The sequence below is a fragment of the Balaenoptera ricei genome, chromosome 15 (assembly GCF_028023285.1).
Source record: "Balaenoptera ricei isolate mBalRic1 chromosome 15, mBalRic1.hap2, whole genome shotgun sequence".
NCBI lineage: Eukaryota > Metazoa > Chordata > Mammalia > Artiodactyla > Balaenopteridae > Balaenoptera > Balaenoptera ricei.
Genome location: NC_082653.1, coordinates 57,583,430 through 57,604,199, shown reverse-complemented (window position 1 = coordinate 57,604,199; position 20,770 = coordinate 57,583,430). Strand labels below are relative to the sequence as shown.

The window sequence follows — 20,770 nt, the reverse complement described above, 5'->3', positions numbered from 1 at the left end:
GCTCGGTGTTTTGTGACCACCTAGAGGGGTGGGATAGGGAGGATGGGAGGGAGACGCAAGAGGGAGGAGATATGGGGATATATGTATATGTATAGCTGACTCACTTTGTTATAAAGCAGAAACTAACACACCATTGTAAAGCAACTATACTCCAATAAAGATGTAAAAAAAAAAGTTTCTGGGAAATACATATAAGAGGAAAGGACCTAAGTGATAGCTCTCCAAGCTTGGCATAACCAAATGCATTTTTGGTGCTTTTAAGGGCAAAGGATAGTTCTTTGCAGCCGTTGCTGCACTGGCACAGCTCGTTGCCCTGAGTTCTTTTTGGCCGTTTGCCTGCTGGAAATGTTGGAATTCGAGGAGGATTAGGGGCGGGTAGCAATTAAAATGAGCAAACCATCTGTGGAGGATCTGGGGCTGGAGTTGAGTTCTCCCATTTATCAACGTCTTCAGCAAGGAGCCCTAGTCTCCCCTCGTCACCCAGACAGCTCCCTGAGCCATTTCAGTCCCCACCACGGCGGCTGACTGAGCCCTGCATGCTGATTAAAAACCTGGTGAGTAATGTGGACAACACAGGTCTCTATTGCTTGGGTAGATCTAAGCCAGTTAATAACCTTCTTTAAAGTGAAAGCAAATCAAGTCCTATTTTAAACATTTTATTGACAAGCACAAAAAGGCTGCTGTCTGTGGTCCAGGTAAATTTATCACTCGGTTTTGTTACTTGTTTCTGACTCATGCAATGGACAAGAGCATTTAATTCATCCAAAGCCTCGCATTGTTACGAGACAAGGGAAAATGTCGGAGCAGGGAGAATGGAGTGAAAGGGAGACAACTTGGATTTCTCGAGTTCCTTTCATAGGACCAGGACTTGTCTGGGTACTTTCCTTACACTGACTCATCTGATGCTCAGATAGTCCTTCATGGTGGTATTATTTTTTTCCTGTTTTACAGTTGCGGACATTGAGGTATCAGGCATGAAATGCTTTGCTCCCAATCCTATGGCAGTGGGGGAGCCAGGATTCAAAGATTCATCTGGCATCTGCATTCACACTGCATCAGTCAGGGCCCTAAGACAAAACAGGTGACACGCAAAAGTTGGGGACGTCCTAGGAGACTTAGTTAAGGGACCACTTCCGTAAGTGAGAGTGAAGTTTAGGGAACCATAGGGATGGTGCTGTAGCCCAGAGCTAGGACTAGTAGAACGGTTACCACTCCTAAATCTGGAGGGCAAGGGAAGGGAGCAGTTACTGGAACCCTGGAAAACGTCATGCAGTGGAGGCTGTTTTGAGAGGAATAGTGATTTTCAGTCCAAGGACAGAGTTAGTGGAATGTGATTTTCCATGGAGAGCGCCAGGGAGGAAGGCCATTGGCTGACCCATCCAGAAGCCAGGGATCCCACTGATGTGGTCCATTTTGGGCAGCCTCCCAGTGCGGAAGGCAGGGTGCACAAGGGCCCAGCACATAGCCTCACTCTTCCGCTCCAGCAGATCCCCCAGAATATTTCTTTTTCCCAGAAGGTAATAGCCTTCAAGCCGTACCAGCAAAAATCCCCCTTCTAAAGAAAGCTGATAAATATCAAAGCATTTCTCTTTACATGCAATTGAAATAATCTCAGAGCACATTACTTAGATTTTGGCCATGACCTAGAACCTATAAGAGTCCATCTCAAGTAACATGTTATATTCATAAAGATATCCACCCAGCAGAGGGGAGGAAACACACAGGCTGACAGCTGCGTGGGTCGTTAAAACTCACCTCCTCTATTATTTAATATATCTCCAAATACCCTGGGGCAGGCAGGGGAGAGTTTCTATAAGCTGTCTACGTTACAAGTAGGCCTTCAGAAGAGGAAATAAATGCCATTCTTCCTCCTCAAAGGAGAGTCATCTTGCAGTATTAGGTCAGCTGTGTTGTGATCAGATGGCTTTGGGAGCTCTCTGCCACTAGTACAGGGGATTTGGGAAGAAAAAACCCGCAGAATTTCTCTGTCCTCCCCTACCACATTGCTGCTCCTCTTTCTACCACCGTTTCATATGACATATCCCAGGATAATGGCCTGACTCTTTGTTTCATGATTAGGAGCCTAGACTTCAAAGCACCAGTAACAGTGTTTTGCATCTAAAATCAGCATTTGGAGGATCTCCTGTGTGCCAGGCCCTCGGCTAAGTTTTGTAGATGCAGAAATGAACATGACATTGTCTGTGCATTGGCAGAGAGAATGGGCTAATGATGGAGAGAGACTTCCGTCAATTACAAATGAACAGGCTAGGGATGAGGTGTGATACAGTGCTCTGGAAATGTGGAGGAGGACGGAGCGATTGCCTTTGTCCTGGATGGTCAGGGAAGTTACATGGTTCAGGTGATACCGAGCTTTGGGGGAGGGATTCCTGAGGCAGAGATGGAGAAGGAATGTTGTAGACACAGGCAGAGGCAGAGATATGGCCTTAAAGATGTGTGAGGGAGCAACCAGTCAAGACACATCTGGAGCAAGGATGTGCGGAGTAGAATTCGAAATAGGAGCTGTGCCTCAAATGCTTATTAAGGTTGGATTTTGAATGGCATTGATGCTTTGCCAATGGTTATTGCCTTTGGGCAGCAGGGAATTATGCAAAGTTTTTAAGCAGGGAAGCGATAGAGTTAGATCTGTGTTTGAGAGCGATTGCTCTGGCATTATTGCTTAAGGTGGGTTGGAAGGGAAATATCTGAATGTGGGGAAATCAGTTAGGAGACGCTACATCAGGATGAAGTGGGCTGAGACTAGATTGTGAAAGGCCTTGAATGTCAGGGCAGGGATGTCAGACTCTATTTCTCTCTAGGAGGGACTTTTAAGCTGGAGCCCACTGACTGATTTCAAGGGGGTCCATGATATCATAGTTGACGTGTTGGAGACCCATTCAGATGTGCTTTACTGGGGCAGTGCATCCACCCAAAGCGAGTGTTGGGTGAAAGTATTAAAAGATACACGCAGTGCTGTGCCAGTAACTGGTAACAAGCAGGTTTCCAAGAGAAGAAATAAATCCCCTGATGTGTAGCTTTGGCCTATTTCTGTGGTGTAAATATTCCCACTGTAGCTGATTCCAAACTGCTAAGATGATGCCACCAAATGCAGCATTGGAATGAGATGCACCTAACTGAGTTCTGTGAGTGAGTGAGAGCTGGTTCCAGCACATCACTGGAGAGTTTATCCTTCTGTGGAGAATTGCCCTTGGCCAATGGATGCTGCCTTTTCTACAAATGCCATGAAAGAAAAAGACATATAGCCAATGACTGAATATAGGGGGATACAGAAGATCTCCCTCTTTGCTTCACAGTGGGACCATTCACTGGTCATAAACACACTCCAGAGCCCCTTGTGGGATCAGGCTGAACCTACACTTCAGTTGAACCCATTTCTTTGCTTAGATTCTTTCCCTGCCCCAGCCTGCTTCCTTCATTTCTTTTCAAGTTTGTCCCAAGAGCTCTCCATCCATATAAGTCACTTACACAAGGACTCCTCACCTCAGATTCTGCTTTTAGGGAGTCCAATCACAGACATCAACCCTAGGAGTTGCATGCAAAGTCTCTCATGCATTCTCACATGTGTGTCTATGTCTGGGAGAAAGTCAGTGGCTTTCATCAGATTCCCCAAGGAGTTCATGACCCAGAAAAGGTTTGAAATCTCTGCAGTAGGTGATAATGTACACTTTGCTTCTAGACCCCCAGTGAGCCCAACTTTCTGGAAGATTGAGGGAAGAGGGTTCTCATTAACAAGAACCACCCTGTAGAGGGTGGGCTTTGTCACTTGGAATCCCAGCCCAATCCCTAAGGTCTGAGTGTAGAGAGAGGGATGATGCTTGAATTCACGGAGACCCTTTTGAAGGGAGAGAGAAATCGCAGTTCCAGGCAAGGCAGAAGGTATTAAGCTGCCCTTTTAAATCTTAATCAAATGCAAGCAAAAGCATTTTCAAAAGCAGGAGTAATTGGTGGTCGAACAAAGCTTCTTTTTGAACCATGAATGTTTCCCCACACCTAGGGACTGTTGACAGCCTTGTTCCAGGCTTTTCTACCATAGCTACTTAAAGCTGCAGCATCCATTCTTCAGTGGTACCCAGCTGAGACATGAAACATAGTGTGAACCTGGGGCAGGTCCCTGGTGAATCTTTAGTTGTTCTCAGGATCAGTGGTGTCACAAGGTTGGCCAAGGAGGCTAGGAGGCGGGCTGCTTTGCACAAATACACACACACACACACACACACACACACCGTACAACTGTAGACACTCATGCTCTGCCTATGCCCACATCCTCACACCCAACTCCATCACAAACAACCCCTTCTCATCACACACCTACATCATCCACACACTCACCAGCCTCCTCTTCTACCCCCCTGACACACTCATCACAAGCTTAACACAGCTCTGTTCGTAGACTCACACAACCCACCACAAACACACATTCACCATTCACTCACATTACGCACTCACTTCTCTCAATGATTTCTCACCCCATCTTTGTCTCTCCTTCATGTTTCCCTCTCCCCCACTCTCCCACCCACTCTTCCCACACACCTACAGACCCCTCACACACTTTCTCCATACCCTCACCACGCCTAACACACACCATCACACCTCTTTCCAGAAGGACCCTTGCACAGAATCTTAACCCCAGTAAAAATTTCACTGTGAAAGAATTGCTCTCCTGGCTCCTCTAAATTCTTTTCTTCTCTCTTCTGGACACTCTTTGTAACTCAGAGGTATTCCTGACGGCCGTTTTGGGTATGCTGCACATCCTTTATTGGCTATCTTGACTGTTCAGTACGGCATATTGGGTAAAAGCACCAGGTTCAGCCAGCTGGGATCACCACCCTTTAAAGGCTGCCTCATGTTGCGTCACCTACCCCTTTCCAAACCTCAGTTTTCTGATCTGTGAAATGGAGACACCAAAAGTATCTGCCTCTTAGGATTGAAGATCAAGTGAGTAGGATAATGTAAAGCCCTTAAATCAGCTCTAGGTGTGTAATAAAAGGTGGATGAAAGTTAGCCCCTGATATTATTATTATTATTATTATTGAAGTATAGTTGATTTACAATGTTGTGTTAGTTTCAGGTGTACAGCAAAGTGATTTAATTATATTTATGTATACATATATACATATATATATATACACACATATATACATATATATATTCATTTTCAGATTCTTTTCCATTATAGATCATGACAAGATATTGAACATAGTTCCCTGTGCTATACAGTAGGTCCTTGTTGTTTATCTATTTTATATATAGTAGTATGTATCTGTTAATTCCAAACTCCTAATTTAACCCTCCCTCCCCCAGCTCCTGATATTATTAGGTGATGTCCAGCGCTTGAAAGCAGGTTTCCGTGAAAACTCCAAGCCCTGCAACAGGCCTGGGTTTGTGGATCTGACAAGGGAAGGCCTTATGTTTTCCATTTAGATCAGTCTCTGTGCAGTGGGTCCCTGGGAACCAAACATGGCGGTGTCCCAGCAGGGAGGTTGAAGTGAGTCTCTGCAGCAACAAATTAAGGCTTGGAGAAATTTGAGGAACTCTCATTTTTAAAGCTTGGGGTCAAACAAAGCACAAGTTGGTGCCAGATGATCTGGACATATAGGCCAGCCCTGCGATGAATTTTTGGCAAATGCACTTTGTACGTATTTGCACCCAAACGCCCTGGGTGAAGCTGAGTTTGGGATTGTGGGGGAAACGTTTTGGGTGTATGAGGGTGTGGGGAGTGGGGAGGAGTGACAAAGACTCTCTCCTTGACCAAACTAGTCAGGCTCCTCTGAATTCTCTTCTCAACGAGTCCTGACTTTCGGGCCTCTGTGTTCATCTCTGCATTGTCCAGTTTCAACAGGAATCCTGCTGAGTCAGTTGAGCCAGAATCCCCCATCCTCAATAACTGATCACTCTCGATACCCAATCAAATTCCTCACACCCCACCATCCCCCAGGTGATGTCTGATCACCCTGGCCTGCCTTCAGCAAGAATCCTGTTAGGTCGGTTTCGCCAGAATTCTCCCCACCCTGATATTTCCTCTTAGTAATTTTCCATTCAGTGATCCCCACCCTGCTCCTTGGCTATCAATTCCTATTTTTCCCTTGTTGTATTTGTAGTTGAGCCCAATCTCTGCAAAACCCCGTCTCGTGGTCCCTTCACCTATCACGATAGAGCCCATGAATGAAGTCTGCCCGCAGTTCTCTAACAAGTGTCGTGTATCAATCCTGTGGGAAGCTGGTCTCCTCCTTCTGGGGCAGGGAACACTCTGATCATCGCATTGTAAGGCAACCTGAGCCTCTGGGTGGAGGGGTGAGGTGGCTTTCATGATTCAACCTACTTGCTTTTCTTCACCAGTAATAGTAAGAGCTGCCTCCTTTTATTAAGTGCTGACTATGTTCTAGGGATTGTGCTAAACAAATGCTCAGTGAGGCCTCAGAGCCATGCTGGGAGGTGGACATGTCTCGTATTACTGTTGGGAGGACAGTGGTTCAGAGGTTAAGACGAGGTAAACTGCCTCTTCTTGGTAGGATGTTCGTATGTGACAAAGTGGGTTACCTGGGGCCATAAATGCTGAAGGAACTGGAGCTGAAGGGACTGATGGGCAAGAGGCAGAGGGTCAAAGGGGGCACACGTGGTGATGGCAAGTCACTTGCCATGTGCCTCTACAGGGATTAAATCATGAGCTGCTGCAGCTGCTGACCTTCAACACCCCCTGCAAGGAGTTCAGGGTGGAGATCAGGAATGAGGCACTCTGTGCTCTGGGAAAAACTGGCAGAGCAGGTCTTCAGATAGATATTTTCAGGAGAAGATTTTATGAGCCCAATTCTTGCATCTCCTCGTATCTAGGAAAGCACTAAAATCCTTTGTGGTGATGTCTGCTCCTCGTGACTAGCAGTAACCTTCCTGAGACCAGCAGCAACCTTCTGCAAAAACTACACGCTGATTGCATGTACTCCCCCTTCACCAAAATCGCATCTATACTGACCTTCCCCTGTATCTCTCTGGAGCAGTTTCTCAGAGCTATCGGAGATGCTACCTCCCGGGCTATAGTCCTCATTTTGCCCCAAATAAAACTTAACTCACAACTCTCACATTGTGCATTTTTTTCAAGTCATCAGTGACTTGGTTGCTAGACGTGTGGGGTCATCTCTCCTGACCCTTCACACCCCTCTCTTAGCACCGGGCTGACCTCCCCTTGCTCCCACGGATGGGTTTCTGGGAGGTGTGCTCTGTTACAGATCTTGTTCCTGCGCTGTCATTCTGCCTCTTTAAGAGCAATACAGAACAGCTTGGAGTGTCACCAGCTGTGTCAGTCCCAGCCCTCAGCCACCCCGTTTACACAGGGAGAGACGCTACAGTCAGTGCCTGGGGTCAGCGCTTAGAGCACATGCCTTCCACTCCCAGCCTTTCAGACACCTGCCTCTGCTCTCCTGCATCTCCAGACTCAGCTTCCAGCCCCTTTCTATCTTTCACCGGGAACATCGTTCAGCAGGCAGGACCAGAGCTTCAAACGTTTCAATCGCAGCTCTTATATTGCCCCCCTGTGACTCTGGACAAGTCCCCATCAACAATCTCGATCCTTAGTTTTTCGTCTGTAGAACGGAATAATCCTAATAAAAATAATAAATAATAACAACGTCTATGTGTCCTCGGGTTGTCTGAAGTGTGAAATGATCTTCATCTGCAAATGGCATTTTTATCATGATTTCACCCGACTTAGTGGCAGAAATATTAATGTAAAGGTCTTGACCCTGAAAGGATCGCTGCTCCATGGTCTCCCTTCTGACCGCCAGGCCGGGACTCTGAGGGCTGCCCAGCAAGGCTGCAGGAGAGAAGGAGCCAGTCCACTGGCCACGGAGGAGGCTGAGGCCCATGAGTTTAAGGGGGATTGTTCAAGACCTCCCAGAAAATTGGAGGGAAAGCTGGGGGTTCGGATCCAGGACCCCTCCTACCTAACGCAGGGGGTTTCCGGGAACATCGAACAACTGGGCTGTGATTATAATAAAAAAATAACAGTTGCAAACTGCAGCCTTCCCCCAACCCCATCGCCCCAACCTCATTTTTTGAACACACATTTTCTACATGTCAAGCACTATGTTAACGTTTGCATTGATCATCTCAATTAAGCATCATGGCTCTTGGGAGTAGCGACTGTGATTAACTCCATTCTGCTCAGAGAGGCTAAGAATTGGTCCAAGATTACAAGACTAGGAATTGATGGAGTAGGGAGGCAAACCAAGGTCATTTGCGTTCCAAGTCCATCTTATATGAAAAACTTGAGGTGACTTAGCTTCAGGGTATGGATGGACCTGACTTAATTGAAGGAGAAAGCTCCATGGGCCCCAGAGGCTTTCTTTAATCTTCTTCCCAGGACACTGGTTTCTCTCTCAGTGGCTTTGCTCGGGATAAATCTAGCCAGAGACCGGCAGGTCCCTGTGTGCTGACCTGGCCCACAGTCACTGCATTCTCTTTCCTGTCATGTACAGCTTGAGTGATAGACTCCCAAGCCTCCGGTATGATTCTCTCTGACACTCTTCTAAAACTGCCCCGAAAATAGTTCTCCTTCTTTGCCTCAGTTCTTCCTTTATTTAAACCCTTGAGCCGCCAAGTTTTAGTCTCTTTTCTTTTTTAGGTGGGTGGTGAGGATCTAATATTTCTTGTTTCCTTGTCTCCCCTGCCATCCTCCACTTCTTTTTATCACCTGATTCCTGTACTTCATGTGCACACAATGAACTTGATCCCTTTCAATCTATGACATACTATTAGAATCAGATTTTGCACTGATCTGATTTTATTTTATTATTCATCCCTTTATCATCCCCACCCTCCTCTTGTTCTCCCAACTCACAGGCACTCTCTATATTGTCTAATTGTATGACTTCCCACTATAGTGTTCCTATATTTATTTAGATATGTGTGCATCTTTGGATTTTGCTTTGGGTGGGTGTATTTGAAATTTTGCATAAATGGCATTGTGTTTTAATTCTCCTTTTCTGATTGGCTCAGTGTTATATTTGAGATCCATCCTTCTTCCCATGTGTAACTCTACATCATACTTCCGAATGCTTCATGGTATTTCACAATCCCTTACACCAGATTTATCTGTTTCCCTAGAGATGGACATCTAGGTTTCTTCCAGCCATGCTACCACAAGCAAAGCTGAATTGATTGTCCTCCTATGTGTTTCCTTATGGACCTCTGTGAGGACTTCTCCAGAATACGTATACAAGAGTTGGTTTGCTGGATCATAGGCAATAAAGACTAGTTACTCTAATACTGACAGTTTGGGGAACTGTAGGAATTTATACTGTCATTCGTGATACAGCGAGAGTTGCCATTTCCCCATATAGAATATCCTCCCCAGAGAGAATTTTTGCCCATCTGAAGGGTATAAAATGCCATCTCATTGTTGCTTTCACTTTTATTTCCCTACATACTGGAAGTTGTGGCCTCCTAGCATATGCATTCTTGTCAATTTCTTTTCTCCTTCTGTGATATTGACAATATCTTCTCCCAATCAGCCAGCTGTCATTGATGTCCTTCCTTGAAAACAGGTCTTAAATTTGTCATGGAGTAAAAAAATTCAGTAATAACCCCGCCCAAAATTTGTGCCTTTGAGGCTCCACCTAAGAAATCACTCTATCTCCTGAGGTCACAAAACTATTTACATTTTTCTTTTGTTTAAATAGGAAAGGCATAGCTTGAATGTATTTGGAGCTTGTTTTTGTGCATGGTATGCGGTCGTGATTCAACCTTCTCTATAAATAAATTTATTATATGCATAATAATTGCCAAATAGCCTAAATGCTTATAAAGTAATCCATTATCTTCCTCCACAGATTTGTGATTCTACTTTTATCATATGTCAAATTACTCTCTCTCTCTCTCTCTTCCTCTAGCTCTCTGTCATGTACTATATATTCTGTCCCACTGGCCTATTTGTTTTTGTGCCAGTACCATCTTGTTTATATTACTATGGTTTTTGTAAGATGTCATAATAACAGGTTGGGTGAGTCACCCTCTCTCCTCTCTCTTTTTTAACCTCCCAAATGTCCTTAGCTATTTTTGAAGTTTCATCCTTATATACACATTTTAAACCAGTTTGTCAAGTCTCTTACCAAGTCGTGTTGTGAGAAAGTCTGTCCCATGGGGTTGGTTGGGTGACTGAATGAGATAATGGATAAGAAGGGCTTTGCAAACTGCTAAAGAGTCTAGAAAAGTTGGTACCGTGTTGAGACAAGAACAGGGCTTTGGGGTCAGCCAGGTGTGAATTGAAGCCCCTTGGAACTTGGAAAAATCATCTAATTCCTCTGTTTCTCAGTGTCTCTATATGACTGAAGTTGATATTAACCAGCTCTCAGGCTTGTGTGTGGGGAGGGCAGTGATTATGAGAGGCACCATAGCCCAGTGCCTGGTCGGGCTGGGGGACTCAGCCGTGGGGATGGGACTATCATTAGGGATGCGGGAGGAAGAGGAGGATGCCGAGCCAGGCTTCGCGCAAAGGATCAGGGCTGCTGCTGACGTGGGACCGGCTGCCAGGTTAATGAGATCATTCATCAACATTATATTCAGGGCCATGATGGATTTACCCAGCTCCCCTGCCTGAATCTTCTGGGGGAAAGGACATTAATGGTGACATCTCTGAGCACAGGGATGTGTGTCAGGCTCCTGGAGTGGCGGTGGGGAGAGGACTTGCCTCTCTCCCCCAAACTCTTTCTGCTTCAACATCTTAAACTCAGCAATGCCTGATGGGACCTGCTGGGTTATTACTGATCTGCCCTACAATCAGCCAGCCATGGGAGGAGTTAAATGCTCAGACAATGCTAGCAGGCAAAAAGGTAGAGTGGAAAGGGCACCAGGTTTGGAAGCAGATGCAATTAGGTCTGAGCCTGAGCTCTCCCGCCTCGTGGCTGGCTGTGTGACCCTGGGCAAGTCATTTTGCCTAGTAATTGTACCTACCACGGAGGATGTTGAGAGGGTCATGTGATATGATGAATGCCAAAGGAATATGATAAATGATAATGTACCACAGAGATGTAAGGCACTGCAATCATTTCAAAAAAAAATAATCATGTGCTGCCTTTCGGGTGATCGTTTCCTTGCAGTTTTAACTGTAGCCCTGTCACTAACTGGCTGCTGTAATACTTGCCTGGAGAAAACTGTGGACTCCAACAACTGGCTTGGATAATATCATTTAATGACGCCCGCAAGTTGGCGTGTGTGTGTGTGTGTGTGTGTGTGTGTGTGTGTTTACTGGGGGGAAGGAGAATTGTAAGATGAGAGGTTATTAGGGATAAGAAAAATTCTAGCCAAAAGGGTTTAAGGGAAAATCAAATTAATTTGGACTTTTCATTTAAGTAGAAGTGCAGCTGATGATTGTGAATCTAGAATGGCCTTATGACTAACAACAATGATGACTAGCAAAAACAATAACAATAGCTCAATATGCTCCACATACTCAATTGATTAGTATCCATTGTTCCATTTACCTTTACATCACAAATCCCAATCTTACAGAAGAGGAAGCTGAGGCTTCCAAGGTTTAAGTGACACAGTGGGTAGGTTGTTGGAACTGGGAATCAAACCCGGGTCTGTCTGTCTCCAATACCCAGGCTCTTCATAACTTGGAATGGCCTGTCGGTTACACTGGGAGACTCATACGGGGTTCTTTTCTCTGTCAAGAACACAATGCGCCCACAATGTCACTTCTGAAAACAGCAATTTCTGGAACTGACACCTCAGTTTTTCAGATTGGGAGGCTGACACTTGAGATGAGGCATCAGGCTAGAGCATGTCACCCCCTCTCCCACCCCCGTCACCATCACAGTTGTAGAGGTGCTTGTTGCAGAAAAAGCAGCGAGTGAGGCAGCCAGCTAGAAAATCAGAAAAGAAAAACGTGGCTTCACTTGGCAGACAATTTGTATTTTCTTTGGTTCACCAGGGCCAGATTCCTTTCCTGGTAACTTTCCACTCAACTCTCATTGGAAGATAACCTCTTCTTAGGTCATTGGATCTTATGCAGAATCACCTCCCCGCCCCCAGTGGCTTCTCCTGCCATAGACTTTGACTACAGAATAGAGCAGGCTATTTTCACGTGACCAGGAATTTATTTTCCTATTATTAAAAATATTTCCATCATCACACCACCTTAAAAAATTGACTTGGGGCAAAAGAAAGAGATTGAAAATGATTCGCCAATCTTAACTGTCAGAAGGCATCTTGGCTTAGTATAAAGGTGAGGACTCCGGAACGAAGCAGACAGTCAAATCCACACCCTGCTACTCTCCAGCTGAGTAATCTCAGGGAAGCTTCTTTGTCCCTGTGAGAAGAGCTAATATATTGCCCACCTCTAGGGGGCACCATTCTCTCTGAATTCCTGGGAGTGCTTTCACTGAGAATATCCTGTTCATGGCTCCTCCTGGAGTTGGTGTAGCACAATTTCCCTGTCTCAGAACGTCACAGTCTTCATTTATAAAATGAGGATGATCCAATAATAGCTTCTTCATAAGGATTGTTTTCAGAATTAGGCGGGAAAATGACCACCAAGAGGCTAAGAGTGCTGGCACCATCGTAAGTGTTCAACAGGATTCATTCCCACCTGATTTTTCAGAACTGGGAGGACATGGAGATGAATAAGATACATAGAGCACCATCCAGTGCTTGGGAAATCAAGCATCAAGATAAATGATGATCTCAAAGTTTGTGAAACAACATGAAACAGGAAATTACAAAGTGATACTTGTCTAAATAATAGATAAATGACCTTGTGAAAAAGTATTATGACTTCCTAAGAGAGAGGTTGTCTTAGGTGAGGGTCCTCAGAAGCAGATTCTGAGATGAGGATTTATCTGCAGATGATACAGAAATGGTCCTGGCAGAAGGAGTGGGGGCAGCAGGGTAAGGTGGGGAGGACGACAACTAAGGGTGTGACTTCAGTGAAGCCGCAGCCTCGGCCTAATCCTGCAGAGAAGCTCTGGAATGTACATTGCATCTCTGAGTTTGCCTCTCATTGCAACAAGGAGCTTTCATACTGCTGCCCAGACCTCGGAGGGCTACATTCCTGGACGCTCCTGGATCTCTCTGCAGTTCTCCAAAAAGAGTCACAAGTGTCAGCCATTAAAAAGAAAGCACACAGAAGTTGGTGAGGGGATTATGTTCCAAAATCGCATCTCCCCAAAATGGCCACAGCAGTAGTTCCCATCCCTTAAACTCTTCAAGGATTCTACTGCTCCCCTTGAAGAGCTACAGGTAGTCTATTAACTCGAGGCAACAGTGACTGCCACGATGACTAGACAACAGCAGAAGCAATGCTATGTGACTTACGAGGCTGGGACACATGAAGTTAGAGAGCTCTCTCTTGGAACACTTGCCCTTAGAACCAGCCACAATGCTTTAAAGCAGCTCTGGCCACGTGGAGACATGTAGAGGGGACTCAAGTACTCCAGCCCTCAGCCCTGGTGAAGCTTCTGCTGACAGCCAGCCCTAGTTTGCCAACCATGTGAGTGAGACTTCTTGGAAGTGGATCTCCTGGTTGAGTCACCCGCCTGACGCTGCATGGAACCAGGGTGAGCCTCCCATGCCCAAGCTGCAGAATCAGGAGCAAAATAAATGATGGCTCTTGTCTTAAGCCACTAAGGTTTGGGGGTGACTTTTTTTTTGCAGCAGTAACTGGAACAGGGTGTAAGAAAATGGTAGAAGGAGTCCCAGAATCTGGGTGAAGCACTTACAGTGTCACAGATGCTTTTGGGGTCAGGTTAGGATTCTCTTTACCGTGCTGGTATGCCCATCTCCCAGATCCTGTGAGTGGCAGCTGTTGCCCTCTTTTGGAGAATTGCCTGGGGTCTGAGGGGAGTCACCTTTCCTTTCCCAGAGGTATCCTTTCCTCTGGGAAGACCACAGCCAGCAGCTGACTGACACTGATGGTGGTACTAAAAGGATGGTCCCTTGTCTCAAGGTGGAACCAACTTGGTGGTGCCATTGTGTTTCAAGGCTTCCCATGGGATCACACTGAATGTGGTCTCCTCACCCTTGTCTAGGTTTTTTCCCTGCCCTACCTCCCTTCCCCTTGTGAGTATTGCATTAATAAATCACTTGCATAAGAATCATCCTCCAACTCAGGCTGTGCTCCTAGGGAACCTGACTTAGTACAGACAGTTCCAGAGACATTTTCTACAGATACATTATTATAGGACTAACGTATAATAAAAAGTATAAGTTTTGTATACAATACAATGCAAGATGATGATGACGATCATTACTGTTGCTGTTGTAACCTGATAAGATGTTTTAGCAGAACTTTTATCAGTGTGTATTTCAAATACCCTGAAGGGGTATAGGATGAGGATGTCTTGATAGCTGAGAAAAGACAGGGATCTTTGTGTCCTAAGACTGGTCTGTGCAACACTGGATTTAGAGGCTTCTGGTTCAGCACGACGACTTGTGCATGACACCCACCCCAAGGCTCGTGGACAATGCACACACAATTAATGTGATTTCCGGTTCAGCACCACAACATGCAAAAAGCAGATGCCTCAATTAAAGGGCGACTGTTTCTAGTAAGTCTTGGTTGTAAGGTCTTATGCTATTTTTCACATCTCAAGCCCTTCTCCCTTGACACCATCAGGATATTAGAAAAATGCCAGGGCCTGCCAGGGGATTACTCTGTTTATTAAATTTAGCTTCCCAAACAGAGATGCACTGCACTTTGTATCACCCTGGAGAACTTGAGCATCAAGGCATTCTATTGGCTTGAAACCCAGCAATTTCACAAGACAATAAAACAATGTATGTTATTTTCATTTTTTTTTTCCTGTATACTTTATTTGCTAAGGGAAGTAAAACATAGTGCAATGACACACCATTATGTGATATGGAACCTCTCTGCTGAAATTAAATCTCACCATTACAGGGTGAATATCCAAATCCGTGGAGTTAGCACTTTCACTTTGTGCATGCTAGTGGCTGCAACTTGATGGGTTAGGTACTTCGTTCCACTAGTGTTTTGGTAGCCTTTGTTCTAGTCTGGAAGTTTGCAAACGAGGTGAGTGCAGAGCTTAATTCTCAGACAATCATAGGATGCAGAATTGGAGGAAACCTCGTGACAGTTCAGCTTAGTGATTTCCTTTTTAAAGGTTAGGAGACTGATGAGAAACAAAAATGTTTTGCCTACAGTTACGAGGTTAGTGAGTCAATAAGCCAAGTGTTCTGACTCCAAGTTCCATGGTTTTCCTGAAGGTCACACAGCCTTCTGCCACTCCTGTCCTTCATGTGCAAGTAGCTACACCACGAGGGCTGCTCTATTTTATTTATTGTCTGGTAACTATTGCAGCTGGACAAACGAGACCTTGTTCCATGTAGGCGCAAACTGGTTGGCTGTGTAAGTCCTAGGTGAGGTGAGGAGTTTGAACACCATAAACATATTTCCCTCAAATACTATAATATGTCCTGCCTTCATTGCCACTGCTATTCAATGCCAGACATGAAAGCTATGGAGAATTTGCTGAAGATGATATTCTAAGACATTGTAATAATACCATTCTAGCATGCTGACATAGGAATTCCTCATATTTGCAGAGAAAAATGTTCAAGAATTCAGGGTTTTCAAGAGTCTGCCCATCTTTAAAAAGCTGAGGCACGGACAATGGACTTTGTAGTTCAATAGTTAGTACTCAGGGTGGACTTGTATACCGGTCATAATGAGATCAAGCCTTTGCAGAGTCCCTTAATTTACATAAGGGCTGGGTCATAATAACAGTGGTTTATCCTATAGGCTTGGAAGTCTGACAGCTGGTGTTTGAATCTGTTCCCTATACTTGTTCTTGGGTAGGTTATTTAAACTCTTTAAGTTCCAGTTTCCTATATGAATATTGAGGATAATTTTAGCAATGCCTATAGCATGTGGTTATTTCGTGGATTAAATAAGATCGTTGATGCAAAGCCCTTTGGTACTGTACCTCACTTTTCAGCAGTACTCCATAGCATACTCACTTTGTAGATGAGAGAAGGTCACGAGGGCTTAGTAGGAGTCATGAGATGAGTCATGACTAGACCCCAAGGCCCCAGGTCTTCAGGCTAATCATCCATCCACTGTGGTACCCTGCCATCTTTCCCACCCCCAGGACCCTCTTAGCATTTATCAGCCAGACAGGTTGGGACATGTTGTATTTCATTGTTAAGACCTCCTCTTCATCAACTAGAGGTTTTCCCTTCCTCCTACACTCTTTTCTCCTTCCTTCTTACGTCAGCCCCATCTGTTGCTGAATCCATCACTGGGGTGACAGCGTTCTGATGATGTATTCACATAATACATTATCAAAGTGCCAGTCCTGATGGCCCCATGATGTATGAAGCTGGCGCTTGTCAATACCCTGCAGTTCCAACAGAACCATCCATCACAGCCGCGTCCTCTTCATGGGGGCACTACACGGAGACACCTTCCTAGGGAGATGAGGAACCAGGTGAATGTAACACCAGGGAGGCATCCAGAGATGGGCAGAATGCATACATTAATCCTGAACTGGAAAGGAGTGCGTTACGGGCTACCCTTGCTGAGCCTAGCGTTCATTCAAACGCATTCACCCAAATACGTCAAGCCAGGTGCTCTTCTGGACGTTGAGGATCAGATGATAATACTGACAACAATGCATGTTGCTTGAGCTCTTCTTATTCATCAGACACTGTGGTAAATGCTTTATAGATGTTATTGCGTTGCGTGCCCCCTGTAATCCCACTTACACGATGCCTCCATTTTCAGACAAGAAAATAAAGGCACAGAGACACTAAGCACCTAGACGTGGTGGTTCCAGCATTTGAACCTCAAATACTGACCTCAGAATCTATTCCCTTACCCATTAAGCCTAACAGGAGGGGCAGGCCCTCACATAAGGTAAGGGCTTGGTACTACGTGTGCAATATATGTACACTCTAATGCTCACAGCAACCTGCGAAAGTAGGTTTTATTAATGCCATTTTGCAGATGAGGACACTCAGAGGGGTCACACTGCTGGGAAATGGTAGAATTTGATCTTGCATTAGTCTGACTTCAAATCCACTCATTTAGATTGCAAGGCACAGTGGGTGGGCAGGAGTGAGGGGTCTAGACTCAGACCCGGCTTCAAACCCAACTCCACCACTATCCAGCTGTGTGACAGTGCAAAAAGTAATGAGCTCCTCTGGGATAATAAAATAGATTAAAATGTTAGAGGATTAGAATGCTGCCTGGCACATAGTAAGCACTCAAGTGAAGTTATTATGTTGCTACTACTACTACTACAATTCCTGCCACCATCACTGCTGTTAATACGACCGTTCCTGCTACTAGTATACAACACCACTTCCCTGCAGGCTGATTGGTTTGCTGATTGACTGATTGACTCAACATGAAAAATCAAGAGAAAGTGGTACAAGAGAAAAGAAAGGGTCTATGAACAGAAGAGAAAATGAAGGTTGGGTCATGGTTTCTCATCAGAAAATGAAGCTCTGTTGACCTCTCTCCATCTTGCTTAATGTGAACTGTGGATCTGATGGGACTTTGCAGGCAGACAGATTTACCATCACCAGGTTCTTTTAGCCCTAGTTGGCCAAAAAGAGCTTTCTCTTTGCCTGGGAGCCAGAATGATCAAATAACTTTCAAAATCAACAAATCAGAAATCATACTGTCTTTTCCATTGGTAACAAGTCCTGGCAGATAGAATGCTGAGATTTCAGTTGCTTTCTTTCCAGAGATACTAGATCACCTACAAGACAAAGTATGAATCTTTTCTCTTCAGTGATTAGGACTCTGCCAACCTTAGCACATGTCTGCCTATGTATTATGCGAGGTTACCCATGAGATGTAATTTAAGGTGCTTTCTTATGATCTACTTAAGGAACTGCCCTGGTTTCTAAACTTTCACCACTAAATATGCATCCTTTGTAGTCTTAAAGTTGCGTCATCTTTAAGAACCTTCTTGAAAATGTGTGTAACTCAACAAAGAAATTTTCTAGAAGACACAATTCTCAAGCTGCACTCATTTCTCTTAACTCAGTCTATCCTCACAACAATCCCATTTTGCAAATGAGAAAACTGATGAAGTGAAGTGAAGCGGGTTGCACCTATGTATTAGCCCAGACCATACTTGAACTTGGGTCTCTTCAGCTACAAAGACTTTTCCATTCTTCCACGTGGATTTGGAGAGAGGAACTCCTGGGAAGGGTGAGGCAGAAGATAAAGACTTATTGAGATTTTGAGATGGGAAAGAGCATAGGAATAAAAGTCTGATAGATTTGGATTTTAGACTCAGCCCTTACAAGCCCTATGACCTCAGTAAGGTCATTTAACTGTCAGGACTAAAATTCCTCCCTGTAGAGGGGCGTTTGGGGGAAAATGGATACAAGTATATGTATAGCTGAGTTGCTTTGCTGTGCACCTGAAACTATCACAACATTGTTAACCAGCTATACACGAATATAAAATAAAAAGTTAAAAAAAATAAAATTCCTCCCTGTAAAATAATGGTGACAATAATAATCAATTCATGGGATGGCTGGAGAGATTAAATGGTTTATTATGTGATGGTGTTGGTTCCACTCTTAACCCATAGGAGGCGATCACTAAATATTTCTTTTTCTTTTTCTTTTTTTTTAGAAAAAAACACATGACTTTATTATTCCCAGCACAAAGGGCAGGTCTTCGCAGAACGAGGGGGCAAGTTCTGACGGCCGGGAGGGGGCCCCTACTTGCATGCATGAGTGGGTTCCGCAAGACCACAATGACCGAGTCCCCCGCAGGCACATCTTAGAGATGTAGTGGTCCTTGTTGACTGGCTTGGACTTCTTCTTGCCCGTACCATTCTTGGGGACTTCGGTCCACAACTCTTTCACGTTCTCCAGCACCATGTTGCAGTGCCTGTCGAAGGCCTTCACGTGGCCCAGGAGCTTCTTGTGGCGGCAGTTGAGCACTTGGGTGTTGTTCTTGACCGACTGGGTGAGCACGGGGAGTGGCCGCGTGTGAAACTCCTCCCCCTCCCGCTTCGGCGGCTCCGCCGGGGTCATCGCACTCTTGGGCTTGTTGAGGAGGCACATGGTGGCAGTGGTGGTGGCCGCGCTCTCAAGTCACTACTGTCTCCTCTGCGTTGCTTCGTCCTCTTTTCACTTTTCACTGCCTGCTTCCCTGAATTCTAAAAGTACAAATTCTGAACTAGATCAATAATGTAGATCAGCCTCATGGCGTCCCAGAGAGTGACTCCCAGCACTGAGATACTTTGTCAAAGGATGCAATGCATGGCCTCTTTCTACCTGGAGCAAAGACAGAGTTGACACGCTGTTGTTGATTTCACCTTTCACTAAAGCCACGGAATCTGCCTGCCTTTGAACTGGTCATGGCTGAGAACCACACACCACCTTTAGAAGAGGTCTGGCCTCCAAGAAAATCTCAAATATCACAGGGCCACAGCTCGCGAGATGCCTCTTACCTGGGCAGGGTGGAATGATTTATACCTGATCTGTCAGAGGTCACCAAGCAGCTCAAAGCTAAACTGAAAGATTAAGAATTGATCCAGATGTAATAACAACCCTGACTAGACATCCAGGCTTCCACTGGCTGCCCTTAAGGCACTAGGCAGGCGGCCTCAGTTTGCAGAGGGTAGGGGATGTTCTGGAGCTGTCCTGGGGTGCACCCAGAATCTGAGGCTGAATCATGAATTCTTGTGTGATAAAGTTGTTTCTTTTGAGGCAAAGGAAGCTCTGAAGGGACTTGTAGTTGCTTCATTCATTTGTCTGAGCTTATACTGAGAATCACACGCCTCATCTTGTACTAGACTCACCGTCCCAGGCAGAATTCTGAATGTGAAGTCTATGGAATCTCGGTGGAGGGTGTTCAGTAACTCCCTTCCCACAAATCTAATGCAAAGTGCGGCATTCTTATTCACTGGCTCTGCTATCTGGTCACCTCGGTTCCCAAACCAGTTTGGCCTCAATTCCTTAACTTAGAAAATGAGGCTAATAGAAATATCTACCTCTGGACCTGAATAGGTACTTCTCCAAAGAAGATGTACAAATGGCCAAAAAGCATATGAAAAGATGTTCCATGTCACTGGTCATGTAAGGAAATGCAAATCGGGTGGGAAGGGATAAATAAAGAGTATAGGATTAACAGATACACACTACCATATATAAAATAGATAAGCAACAAGGATTTACTGGGTAGCACAGGGAACTACATTTAATATCTTGTAATACACAATAATGGAAAAGAATCAAAAGAAAGGTATGTGTATATATAAAATTGAATCACTTTGCTATACACCTGAAACTAACATAATATTGTAAGTCAACTGTACTTCAATTAAAACAGAAAGAAAATGCAAATCAAAACCACAATGAGCTACTACTTCACACTCACTAGGATGGCTATAACAACAATATAAAACTAGAAAGTAACAAGTGTTGGTAAGAATATGAAGAAATAAGAACTCTTGGACACTGTTGATGGGGATGTAAAAATGGTACAGCCACTGTGGAAAACTGTTTGGGGGTTCCTCAAAGAGTTAAACATAGAATTACCCTATGACGCAACAATTTCACTCCTAGGGAAATGAAAACATATGTCCGCATAGAAATCTCTAAATGTTTATTTCATTTTATGGTGTATACATAAAATGAAATATTATTCAGCCATAAAAAGAAATGAAATACTGTTACATGCTACAATGTGGATGAACCTTGAAAATGTTATGCTAAGTAAAAGAGGCCAGACATGAAAGGTCACATATTGTACGATTCCTTTTGTATA

General features: G+C 44.7%; 1 pseudogene; it reads right to left on the bottom strand.

Annotated features, from left to right (window-relative positions):
• LOC132349874 (small nuclear ribonucleoprotein Sm D2-like) overlaps window positions 1-19,062 on the bottom strand; it is a 161,649-nt pseudogene extending 142,587 nt beyond the window's left edge.
• Window positions 19,063-20,770: the final 1,708 nt, after the last annotated feature.